The 12,998-nt window shown below is 44.0% G+C and overlaps 1 protein-coding gene across 2 annotated transcripts in view; it reads right to left on the bottom strand.

Moving 5' to 3' along the window:
- The window catches only part of FRYL (FRY like transcription coactivator), a 173,987-nt gene extending 165,095 nt beyond the window's left edge, over positions 1-8,892 (bottom strand). For both annotated transcript variants that reach the window (XM_075752198.1, XM_075752199.1), the window contains exon 1: positions 8,687-8,892. The gene's annotated coding sequence lies outside the window, so the exon portion shown is untranslated. The remainder of the gene's footprint in view (positions 1-8,686) is intronic.
- Positions 8,893-12,998: the final 4,106 nt, after the last annotated feature.

Raw genomic sequence — 12,998 nt, 5'->3', positions numbered from 1 at the left:
ACATGTATGTTGCTTCCACCAGGAAAACAGCTAAAACCACCGTCTGTGCCAGCACAAATTTTTAAACATTACACACATCTCGAAGGGAAGTAATGAATAAGACTCCAGTTTGCTTTATTTTATATCACCTAGACATTTATCATCACTTGTTCCTTCTTATTTCAGATGCACCAGGGAGGGGAAATGGCAGACCATAACCAACAGCAACAACCACCTTCTTCCTCAGATGCGCTGCTGCCCACAATAAAACAAAACCGTACATCTACAGCATTTGCAGTGGCTCCTACTAAATCTCTTGCAGCCATTGATCTAAACACCATCATTCAATATATCTGTATTAACAAAGTTTCAGCAATAGGAAAAGTGAGACCTTTCACGAGTGCAGTGTAGGCAAGAAGCCTCAAATTCTGACCTCTGCACCACCACCACTATAGCAACAACAGGGATAATGCAAAAAAATGCCCAATGGCTCTAAAAACTAAAATCCTTTTCTTCCTTTTTACAAAATAAATTGCAAGCACAGACTAAACTAAAAATCAACCTATAAGCATGAAACTAAATAATTAAATACAAAGAACAGGAGCTTATATTGCACCTTCAAACTGCTTTTGGCAATTTCCTACGTTTGAAAGTATCTCAAACCAAAACCAACAGCTCTTTTCGATCCAATAAGCTTTTGGAGATCAACATCTAACAGGGTTCAAGCACTTGGAACTTCCGAATGAAAAGTCAACAGCTTATGTACTACTTTTCGTCCCTTAAAAGACTGTTAAAGCTAAGAATACATTCTCTTTCTTAAGAAGTGCCAAAATCTATTAAATCACTGAGCAGTTTTTTTATTGTGCCTGTACAAAGAGAAAGAAAAATGTGGCAATTTGTTTTTCTTTAGCTATTTATTATTCACTATTAGGAGGAACCAACATGAACTTTATGCATGCTCAGTACGAAAGTCTATATGGATTTCAACTTAAAACCAAAAAAAAAACCACACACAAAAACCACTTTACTCCCTTGAACAAAGTAGGAGGCCAATTTCCCTGCTCCATCCCCCCAAAGCAACTTCAAGAGAGGTTAAACTTCGGTTTTGAACAGAAAAATGCTAGTTCTTCAAATATGCTGATCAGGCAACATTGAAGTATAACAGTTAGCAGATTTCTTATCTGCTCAAGCAGTTGCAGAAAAAACATGCTTATATTTATATATCCCAATCTAGTGCAATATTCTCTGGCCTCTGGAAATCTAGTTCAAATGTTATGTAAAAGGCAGCAGTGTTAACTGCTTTTGAAATACAACAATCAGAATGAGGACTTCATCGTACTTGCAGACCATCTCTATGCATTTTTTTTTCCTTAAACAATGTTTAACCTGAAGAGTTCTTACAGTCTGTATTCACACAGGCTGAGAGGTGAAGTTGCTGTTTCACTTTAACAGAAGCTCAAATGAGGCCAGCCTGCATTCTCCAGAATGACAGTAAGATAAACAGAGAATTAGTTGAAATATTCTTCTTGTTTCTAGGCACAAAACATTACAAAAGCCCCACTGATACTCTCTTTCCTATGCATCCTACTCTTCTTGTAACAAATACATACCAGTTTTCAAATAGCCACCTGCTAAATTCAAAACATCTTTTGAGGGTTTGTATCACTAACATATGCCAGTTCTTAAACTTAAAACACCTGCATCACTAACTAGTGTCACTGAAAGATTTTCTGCCTTTCAACTATATAGTTATATGCGAGAGTTTTATATACTAGATATGATTTTAAGGGGGCATGCAATAAACGCTACTATAAAATTATAGGAACTAGGAAATACTTGAAAACAGAACTGTTTATTCTTAATTTAAAAATGCAAGTCAAGAGAAAAACAACTTGCACTACACCATAACATGGAACACATTATGCGGTACCATCTTTATATATCCTCCCAGGAGCTACAAGGCTGGGCTTCAAATTGGCTCAAATCAGTTACACACAATTTACCCTCGCTGCCACAAAAATACAAGTATAATCTGTGCCTACCTGATGGCTTGTTTACAGATTTTGAATAACAGACTATAGTATCAAAGGTTGAACATGATGTGCAGTAAGAGAAGTGTTCTTCAATGTTTTTAAATCAGATTCATTTTTTCCCTATTATAGCAAAGGTCCAAAAGTACACAAAAGTGTTGAAGAAATGTGTAGAATGGTAAAGACTCAGATTCCTCTGCAAAAAGCTTGTTGTATTCATTTTGTGCTTGTATTTACCAAGCTTTCTGTTCCCACACTTGCTATCCACCACTTCTCACCAGTACCAGCTATAGTCATTCACCTATTAATTCTGCAGGTAGGTACATATAAAAATATATATACACACACAAACATACATATCAACTCCACATCTGAAGAAACTCCTAGTTTTATTGCAAAAATTTTAGGTTCAAATGGGGAGGGAGAGGTGAGGTCTAAACTGAAGGAACAGAGGGAATGAGACAGCATCTCCAAGATCTCTGTGTCTATAGTAAATTGAGAAACAAACAGATTTGCTGTATGTGACTGAAGGTGTCAGGATGACCTACCCTTACTGCTAGTCTTCCCGAGACCAAGAGTACTCATTCCCAAGTCCTTTCTCTTTACAAGCTGAGGTGGGGTATCCCCAAGTGACTCCCTGAGTCCCTGCAGCAGCACCACCCATCATGGGACCTGGTCATCACCCTACCCCAGGGAATAAACAGGCCAGTCAGTAGTCACAGCGCACAAGACAGTAATTCTTCAGCTTTTTGGATGACATTTTTCTTGGATGATGTCTAGAGAGGTAGAAATCTTACTATTTTTGCTTACAGCAATCTTTCTTAACCTGATCATCATTACTGGCAGATTAGATTAGTTCAATTTAAGATCATGAAAACTCTGTCAATGTCAAAACATTCAGCTGCCACAGAGACAACCCTAGCAGCTTTCTGATTTAGCACAAGAACAGAAGTGGTGTTGATAAGGACTATTCTCATGCAAGACAGATAAAAATGCCTAGAAACACTTCAACCTATCTTTCATGCTAGCTTCTCTACAGAGAGAATCAGTCTTTGTTAAGGTCTACTGTTAACTCCAAGTCCCCTTTTGGGCATGGCATTTACAAAAGATGCTTCTTCATTTTGCAAAACTGGGCAACATCACTGGAGAAATAAAGTCAATCTTTGCAATATCAACTTCAAATATGAATACACAAGACCTGGTTTTATCATAATATTCTCAAGCCTTACGGTATAGATATTCCTTCACTTTTTTTTATATTAATTACCCTTCTTTTATTCTGTTTTAACAGTCTCCCACATTGAATTACCATAGCCTTATCTTTTGGACCAAGTACAACAAACTATCTGTATTTGTAGTTTTCACCACTCTCCCCAGTTCTTATTTTATAAACACAGCCAACATTACATTCAGTTACTCCAAACAAACAAACTTAACGGGATAGGGCTGGCAAAACCCACAATTGTTGTCTTTGAGACTACTACAAAAAACAAGTGGTGAAAGATCAACAACAGTAAGTCTTCTGTGAAAGGCTAAACAAGGGGGGTTGAATATTGCAGAGCAGATCTTACCCATATTCTCACAAGGATCTTTTCAGCACATTGTTGCCTCTAAAAATGGTACCTCTTGTTTCTTTCCACTCTTCTCCCTTGCTTATTCACACATTGCTAGGGGTATCTTTGAGCTCCTTGAATACTTTCTGCACAAGTATGACTAACATCAGTCCTACCACGACCTAAACCATGGTAGGCCCAAGGACTGTTGGCAACAGCGATACTTATCAATGCTGTGTTTAACCTATAGCTTCTCTTCCCATTTAACATAACGTACTTCAGTAGTAATATTTTTTGTTAGAAGTTGCAGCTTATGAAGACAAAGCAGAGAAACCTTGAGAGGACTGAGGAAAGAAAACAGGATCCTAAGGTTTACTGGCAAGATATTTCTGCCAGAGCTTTCAAAGACCTCTATAATGTCCCACCAGAACCTTCTCTGGTATACAACTCTGGCCAATGCATATATGAAAGAAGGCAATGATGGGCTTTTAGAACAATTAGGTGAACAGGAAACATCTCACCCAAACAGAAGAAAGTCTGGCTTATCTGGTTTAGCAAAATTATACCATTACTCTCTAGAAATACACTGAAGATAAGTGAAGTAATCATTACAAAGGAAGAATTGCTATTTAAGCTGGAAAAATAATGTTGGCAACTGACATAAACTGCTATTAACATACAACCTGAAAATTACAAATACTCCCAAGTATCAATTACTTAATTGTGATGCAGTCTTCTAACAGCTAGATGTAACTTCAGTTAAAAATCAAAGAACAGAGAGAAAAAGGTCCAAGCCAGGAGTCTTCTCCCATTTTCTGGAAAGAGGGGTGAAAGAAGAAAATAGGTCACCACGCTAACTCCAAAGTGACCAGCAGCACCACTAAAGCGTGCATGTCAATAGTACCAAGCCCCCTGTTACACACTGCTGAAAACACAGCTATTTTAGACTAACCCAGCCCCAGCTCTGAAAAAATACAGTTCACTTATACTTGTACAGATCACCTGCCAAAGCAGCAGCTGAAATGGTCTAAGAAAGGTACTCCTGCACAGAGATCTGTGTAAACTCCATGCATGTCAGCTTTGTCTATTGTCACTAATTGCAAAAAAACAATTAATGTTGCTCACATTGACAAGGGGAAGAATGCCCATGTAAAGAACAAACCATTAAAACCCCAAAGCTTACAGTAAGAGTTTCTGGGCATTAGGCCATTGTAGCAGACCAAATATTTAGACATTTCAGAGAACCTCAAACTCAACTTTAGAAGTTTTTTGGGGTTTGGTTTTGGTTTTTTTTAAATATTTGTTCCTCTTCCATTTTTGCATGCAAATGTAAATCACTACAAAAAACTAGGGATAAATACAAAAATCCCTCAAAACTGAAGTCACGTCAAGAGCAGACACTGTTGTTCAACTAGCTTGAAGGGATTTATTCCTTCCTGATATCTTCCAGTGACAGTATTGGACACTTGCTATCTGAGCCTGTATTCTGTCTTTCTTCCTGGGAGGTGTTCATGTCAGAGGGAATTAGGGATTATAATAGATTTGGGGGAGGGGAGGGAAGGAAAGACAACACAAGTCTTAGAAGAGACAGAGCTATATGGCAGTACATAGATACTTAGAGAATTAACTGTCAAACACAGATGATAAGTGAGCTAAATACTAGAAAGAACAACTGCTATTTTAATCAATAAAAACAGGCAGAAGCAACCCTAGCTGAAGTTCACCGGGATTTGGAGTGAGACCAGACAAGAGTAACACTGAATCCAAAACCTTCTAATATTGCAACACTTCTTCTCCAGCGCATAGTCATTGCTGGGAGGATTATTACAGATACAAAAGTCATAAAGGTTCAAAGTTGTTTGGGTGTGAGCGTGCAGAAGCAGTACAAAGCAGTAAACCACAGCTAGGTAGGAGCTGCCCTCCCGCTGATGGATAAGCTACATTGCATTTCCTACCAGTAAGGCAATGCAGGCCAATAACTACAGTTGCAGGGTCACAAACCCTGAACTATTATCCTCATTTTTCTCACAGTAACTCACATAACCCCTGTGTGCATATAGCACCTTCTGCTCACGTTATTATCTGCACAACACCTATGGTTGCTGTTAAGCTATGGCTTAAATATGGACCAAAAACTGCTAAAAGTTCATGGCTCTCTAAAGCCAGAGGGAGTATATTATATACCCACGTTCTGCATTATGCAAGTCCACTGAAGCATAAAGTTTGCCTTCATGCCTCTTAAGGAACTTGAACAATACCACCAAAAAAAATACTGTCATTTAGTCCTTTGCACAATAATGAAGTAGCCATCGCTAGACATGATGTCCAAGATAAAACTCCCTGCAATAAAAAAAATAAGACACAAAATAAGCAACTCCTGATGTGGAACATGCTGTTTTCCAAGTTGTTTTCCTTGATGCACAGCCACTGGGAAGGGGGATAATTATAATCTTCTTAAGTTCTTAGAAAAAGTAAATACAGATAGCATGTTCTCAATTGTATTAGCAAAAAGTTTCAGCATAGCAATTAATGTTACCCTCCAAAATTAAAAAGACAGACACAGTGGGAAAAAAAAACCACGTGAGGACCACTCTTGAGCTGTTGAGGCCTAGCAAGATGACACTGGAAAGTGTTAATACAGTAACATGAAACACAGAATAGTTCCACTTTTTGCCTTACAGACCTACGAACCTCCAACTTCGCTCTTCAGAGGTACTATGCTATTACATGAGAGCCAGCTATCACTGTGCTTTGGTTCGCCTAGGCCAGCCAAACAGAAACAGAATTCGTTGAATATTTCAGCTTTACCTTAAGTAACCCCACAGAAGAATTAAACAACTTTTCTTTTGAAATGAAGTTCAGCAGCAGTTCTCTGCAGCATCCCAAAGCAACATACCACTGCTCTGCTCCAAGGAAACCACTTCCAGAGAGAAGTCAGCACAGGCTTCAACCAAATCCATTTTGGAATATAAATAAGGAACAGCAATTCACAGCAGCAATTTGCCCAGGGAAGTCAGTTGTCTACTGACAACAACTACCATTAAGTACCACTAACTAAGAGCTTCTACAAACCACAGATAAAGGAAGCTTTTGTGAGAGAGAACATCGTGCTCATCTTTAAATACTTGACTTACTAAACCTGCAACACATTTTTACCAAGGGGTTTGTTTCCTTCCTGTGATAGCGACACAAGATAAGAATCGGTGTGTAGTTTCCCAGTGCTTGCTCAACAATCTTCCACAGAGATGCTGAAGTATTCAGGGCATATCCTTAGCATGACAGTAACACAAAAGCAAAGCGACTGAAACAGCCTACTGAGGAAAATACTTAAGTAACTACAGTTAATTTCACTCTTTGCTCAACCCACAATCAGCAAATCACCTTCATCACAGTACTCTATATTCTCCACATTGCTTGTTCCTGCCCATGTGAGTGCTTCTTCACCTACTGACTCAATATCTCATAAACACCTTTCTCTTTCTGGTCTGTGTTTACATGAAGGAGGCTTACCATCAAAGCCTTTCTCGTTACATGAAGTCTGAGCTTGAGAGATACGCAATGCATATAAGAGTACAGAAGAACTTGATGTCTGCTTTAGCATATGTCTTTCTTAAGGTCCATTTCAGATTTGTAATTCTAAAGGAAATCCAAGTTACACCCTTGCTACTTCATCTCCAGACTGTCTTACTATTTCTTAAAACTGTATTAGCAAACTTTTTGCAGCTCATTCAGTGTAAGTGACCACCAAAATATTCTGGGGGGTTTTTCTGTTTGGTTTGTGGTGGTTTGGTTTTTTTTATTTTTTTTTGTGGGGTGGGAGATGTGTGTGTTTGGTTTTTTTTAACATTTTGCCTCAGATTCCTTAGGGTGTTTTACCTGGAGCTATCCCGATTGCCAGACCAGTGATTTCTGGTTAAAACACAAATTGAATTGTTTACTGAGCAGCTGAGTGTCTACAGCCAACAAAAATCACATAACCAAAATACTGGTAGTATATACAAAAATGGAGAGGGGGAAACTAATTAAGCCCCTACAATACTTACAGCCACACTGGGAACATCTAGGTGAGACTGTAAAAACACATCTTTAAGTTGCTGTTCGGACCGAGTTTGGTCCTAACAGCACCTTAAAGTGATTCTTTAGCGAAGCGCAACGCCTAAGCAAAGGGTGCACACGCGCGCTATCTTACTTTGACGCTCGGGATTTTAAATTAAGTCCGATTTAAAAACGAGCGAGCGTGGCCAGCTGCGCGGCGGGCGGGAGAGGCAGACAGCACCGGCGCTGCCCGCCCGCGCCGCCCTTTCCACTCGAAGCCGGGACGCGCGTTTCTCCACCGGAGCTCCGCCGCGCCCGCGCAGCCCCCGGGCACCCCCCGGCGGCGACGACGGGGCGGGGCCGGGAACAAAGCCCGGCTCCGTGCCACCCTCCCAGCTCCGTCCCGCCATTCCCGGGCGGCCTGGCGCACGCCCGGCCCCGCCATCCCCCGCGGAGGTTAGCTGCCTCGGCGGCCGCCGGGAGCAACAGACCGGCGGCTGCTCGGCCTCGCCGCCGCGGGGGACGACCGGAGCCAGTCGGACGGGTGCGGGAGCCCGGCGGCGGCTGCCGCTTTCCGCTCGGCCCGCGGGGGCTGTGCGAGCGCCGTGCCTACCCCGGGGGGGGCTTCGAGGGGCCGCCGACCGCGCCGACAGGGGAAGACCGGGCACGCACCCCGCCGCCGGCCGCGCTGCACGGGCGGGGCCGGAGAGGAAGGGGCGGAAGAGCGAGGGCGGGAGGAGACAGGGCGCGGGCCGCGGAGGGGGCCGGGGGGGAGACTCCGTCTCCCTGGAGTAGAACGGCCGGAGCGCCGGCTCGGTGGGGAGGCGGCCGGGAGGCGCCAAGCACACGCCAGCAGCGCCGACCCTTCCCCGCGTCCCCCCCCCCCCAGCGGCGGGCTGGGCCGCCGGGCGACACGCTGCCCTCCCCGCCGTAAACAAAGCGGCGCGAGCCGGGGCCGGGCCAGTAGCGAGGACCGCGCGCGGCACAACACCCCCCCCCCCCGCCCCGCCCTCTGCGCGCTCCGTTTCTGTTGGAGCGGGCGGCCCCCACCTCAGCCACGACCAGGTCCCAGCTACGCCGCCGCCTCACCTATCCCGCAGGTGGAAGCGCTGCCTCTCGCCACAGCCCCGGGCGCTGCCGCCTCAACGCGGCTACAGTCCCCTTCAGAGCGACTCTGGTGGGAGCCAGGGAGCGACTCGCGCCGCCAGCATCCCCCGCCGGCTTTATCCCGACGCCGCCTCTCCCCTCCGGTAACTCGACGGTCCGGCTCGTCCCTCCCGCCCCCCCCACCTCCCCATTGGCACGCGCCGCTCCACCAGGAACCGACGCTCACTGGGGCAGGCGTGCAGCACTCACGCGGGACCGCCCTCCCGCCTCCTTCCCGTTGGTTCCCGAGCGTCCGGCCCGCCCTCCAGGCCCCACCCCATGGCCGCCTGACGCCTCGGCCAATCACAAGGCCGCGAAGGGGGAGCCGAGCTTCCGATTGGCGGAGCCCGCCAGCTTCCTGCGGCTGCGATAGGCCGAGGCGGCAGCCAGTTCTGCGTCCTAGCCAGCCCGTCGGTGGGAGCGCTCTGAGGCACTGTGTTCCCCCCCCCTTCCCGGAGCCTCCCCCGGCGGGTGAGGGACCGCGGACAAACTCCCGCCCGGGCGGCCTGTCCGCGGCGGGGAGTGCCCCAGCCCCCAGGGGCTCCTCGCGGGGCTGCAGCGGGCTCCTCACCTGACGGGAGGGCGGCCTCAGACGCCGGCAGGACGAGTAGAGACGCCCGCAGCCCGAGGAGGCCTCCGCGCCACCGGTGAGAGCAGGACCTATCGCTGTCGTTAAAAACAATTAAGAAGGCCGGTATCGCCAAGGTAGCCGGGAATAAGGTGGCCTTCCGGGCACGCAGCAGTGCGGAAGTTCCCTCGCTAAGGAAGAGATGAAGAAGCCGCGCCGTGCCCATTCGGTGCCCGCGCCGTGCGGGCGCTCCTCGCGGCCTCCCTTTCGCCCGCAGGCAGCGGTCGGAAAATAACGCCCTTCCCCCGCGTGAGTAAGGGCAAATGCTTGTGCCGGGGCCAGCCCCGCGAACGCGCGGATACCGCCTTTTTGCCAGAAATTATTCGCGTTGTTCTACCAACGCGAACCGCTGGGCTTCCCCCCGCAGAAGTAGCCCAGCTCCGATGGAGACTGCGGAGCGGGGCCGGAGACCGCGGGGAAGCTTCCACCGCCCCTGCTCGGCAGGTAAAACACTTGGGCTGCTTTCGCCATCGGAACTTAACTTTGGTGCCTGTGGAAAGTACGTGAAATCAATCTGGAACGTCTACGGTAATGCAAGTGACACAGACGGAAAGGCAAGGTAATGAGATAATTCACAACGACATCCTCAGAAAATTCATCTGATACTGGGACTGGCCAGGATTTCACCAATACAACGGCTCTGGTGGCCGAATGTAACAATGTATTTCTAAACAATGCAAAGATTTGGGAGCTGATGATAATAAAAACAGAAACAGTACCAATATTACCAGTTTAAGTGGTTAGAAAGTAACTATATTTTCTGTTGAAGTGCCTCAAAACTTCCAGGCTTGGGGGGGAAGAAAAACCCCAACATGTCAAGCATGATAAAGTAACACCAGATCTGCAAAACAGTGTTAGAAAGAATCCTGAAGTCACCATTTTTCCAGTCAAATATAAGCCTGTCTTGCGAGTACTGTACTATAATAAGCGTATCCAACAAAAACAGAACTGAGGAAGAAGTTTGCTTCTTACAAACAAGAAATGTGCCAGCACAACAGTTGCCAATCTCTGTTAAGAGAAGCTCCAAGTTCTACTACATGCTTTGTATGATTCTGGTTCATTTGGAGTTAAAGGTCCCTTCATGCCCAACTGCTCATGTTCATGTGCTGCACACCCTTGAAACAGATAATGTATATCAACTTGCAGAAACCAGTAGGAACAAGAAAGCAGGAGAGGAAAAAAATAATGATACACTGGTAGCTGAGAAGAATGCTTCAGGTTAAGTCTTTCCTGTAGATTTAAGAATTTTGTGAATGGAATATTTTTATCCTATTTTAACAACTGTACCACAGTCTAAATGTTGGGTAATAGAACACCGAACAAGAAAAACAGGATTCATTGCTACTGGTGGTGTGCATAATTTCAGACAACTGGTTGAAGCAAAGTATGTCACAAGTTGCTTCTGATTTTGTCCTAAGTTATCCCAAGTTAGGAGCTCAGCCCGATCTTCCCAATAAATGCATATACATCCGTGTAATTGAAACAAGAGCTGCTGAACCTCACCATAAAGGAAAATCAGACCATTGGTATTTACCCCTGAGCACCTTTACAGGATGCACAATCATACCACTTTCAGAACCAAGATTCTCCTGACTTGTTACCTGCCTGCTGTACAAAATAGCCCTAAGGATTAGTTAACATGCAAAGTACTTTTCAAAGTACCAGTTATTAGTAGCAGTAATTGTCAATGTGGGTAAAGTCCTTACTAATTGAGGCTTTGAGTATCGGCCTCACAAAGACACCCACTCTTGGTTCTTGCTGATGTGCCATAATGCTTCAGGCAAATAACTGATTCTTTGTTTGCCACCAGTTATAGTAGTTGCAACAATGCTCTTTTTTTGGTATGAAGCACTGTTATTTCTTCATTAGGGAGAGAGTGATTTTTCCAAATACAGTCCTGTTAACTCTTGGCAGCCACTGAAGAATCAGAAGCTCTCAGCTGTTGTGTTTTACTCTATTGTCCAAAGCGCCAAGCAACAAAAAAAAAAAAAACCAAACCAGCAACAACAACAACAACAATAAATCACCATTCCAGCTATGTACTCGAGCACATAAACTTCCAGCACTTGTTTTGGCGACTTTCCTTACCATATCAGTGTATATTCCAACTCTCTCACATCTCTCACACATCTAGTTGTTTCAGTTATGTATTATGCAATATCGTAAAACTAATTTGGTAAGCCAACGCTGTTTTGCAATGGATCTGCATAAAGCCTGTCACTAACTGTTGAACAAGGGGATGAAGAAGAATTTATCTGAAAGATAACCTTTTAAACCACCTGACAGTCTACACACAACTTACCCTATTAATTATTGAGCTCCAGCTTCAAGAGTTTTGAATATTCACCAGTGACTTTGTTTTGCAAAGTACTACAGTTAGAAATCATCTGATTATCACACCTACCAACTTCTTGTTACATAAGCAATCAGTTCATTTTAAGAGAATCTTATTTTTTAAAACTTTTTCTCTTTGAGATATCTCCTTCAAAAGAAATCAAATTTTAAATTTCTGAAGGTTAAATACCAAGTTACAGTGTTTTGAACCTCAAATATATTCCTCACTCTTGGATAATACTAAATCATAAAAGATAAAAGTTTAGAGTCATAGATAAGTGAGTTGTAATACATCTAAAAAGCATTTTTTGACTCCTGAAGCAGTGCAAAAATACATAACTTCATGGTATTCCTAACAAAAACCTATCCGTTTTGTAGACTGTGCATGTTTAAAAAGATACACACAAACCAGCAATTAGAAACCAGTTGCTGAAACATCAAGCTGTCATTGTGCATGTCATTATGACAAACAGTTCAAAACTCCCCGAGAAATAACATTACCTGGTCATCTCTAAAGGACTACTCTAATGCATAGACTTCTAAACAAAATGGCACCTGTCAAAGGAGAAGGTAGGGAAAAGAGTATTCAAGAGATTAGATTTATAGAAAGGGGTTTAAAAGTTAGTTTTAAGCCTTGCCTGAGGACAAGATTCTATGTAACGCATCAGAAGGGCTTGACCATACCGTCGCTGATTTTAAACTGCCATTCTCAGTAGTTGCTAGAAAGATGGCATAAAGGAAGTGGTAGTAGACCAGATGTCAGAAAGGGTGTCCATGTTAAGATTTCTTTCTATGGCTGAACTTCACAAAAAAGGCTTGAGGACAGAGAACGAAGCGCCAAGGATGTGGATATGCTTTACCATCTATGTTGAATATGGTCCTACAACTGCACTTCTAAGCCAAAAAATGAATGTAGGCAACCAGGTGAAACTTTTAAGTACTTTTAAGTATCTCACAAGCAAACTGTATTAGGTAGGATTTTTGAAAGGATGGTAAACTCACCGGTTTGCTGCAGGATTTTAATTCTTTTTTTCCCATTGGAAGTCTAAGGGACTGATAGGGAAGTGAGGAAACTGAATGGATAACTATTAATTTTACAACAGAAAGGCAAAACAGCTCAGAGTCATTCTTTTCTTCAATGAAGGAGACTGATATCCATTTCCTCCCCATTGAAGCTCCATGTTTAGAGAAGCTGCAGTCCATAAACATTTCCTACCCTACCAAAACAAATACTTCAACAAACCATTGTACTCTTTGCCTAGAGTATGTTGAAAGACAAGTGGGAAGAAGCAT

The sequence above is a fragment of the Balearica regulorum genome, chromosome 4, assembly GCF_011004875.1.
Source record: "Balearica regulorum gibbericeps isolate bBalReg1 chromosome 4, bBalReg1.pri, whole genome shotgun sequence".
Lineage (NCBI taxonomy): Eukaryota > Metazoa > Chordata > Aves > Gruiformes > Gruidae > Balearica > Balearica regulorum.
The sequence above is the reverse complement of the archived record's forward strand: the minus strand, read 5'-3'. Positions and strand labels throughout refer to the sequence as shown.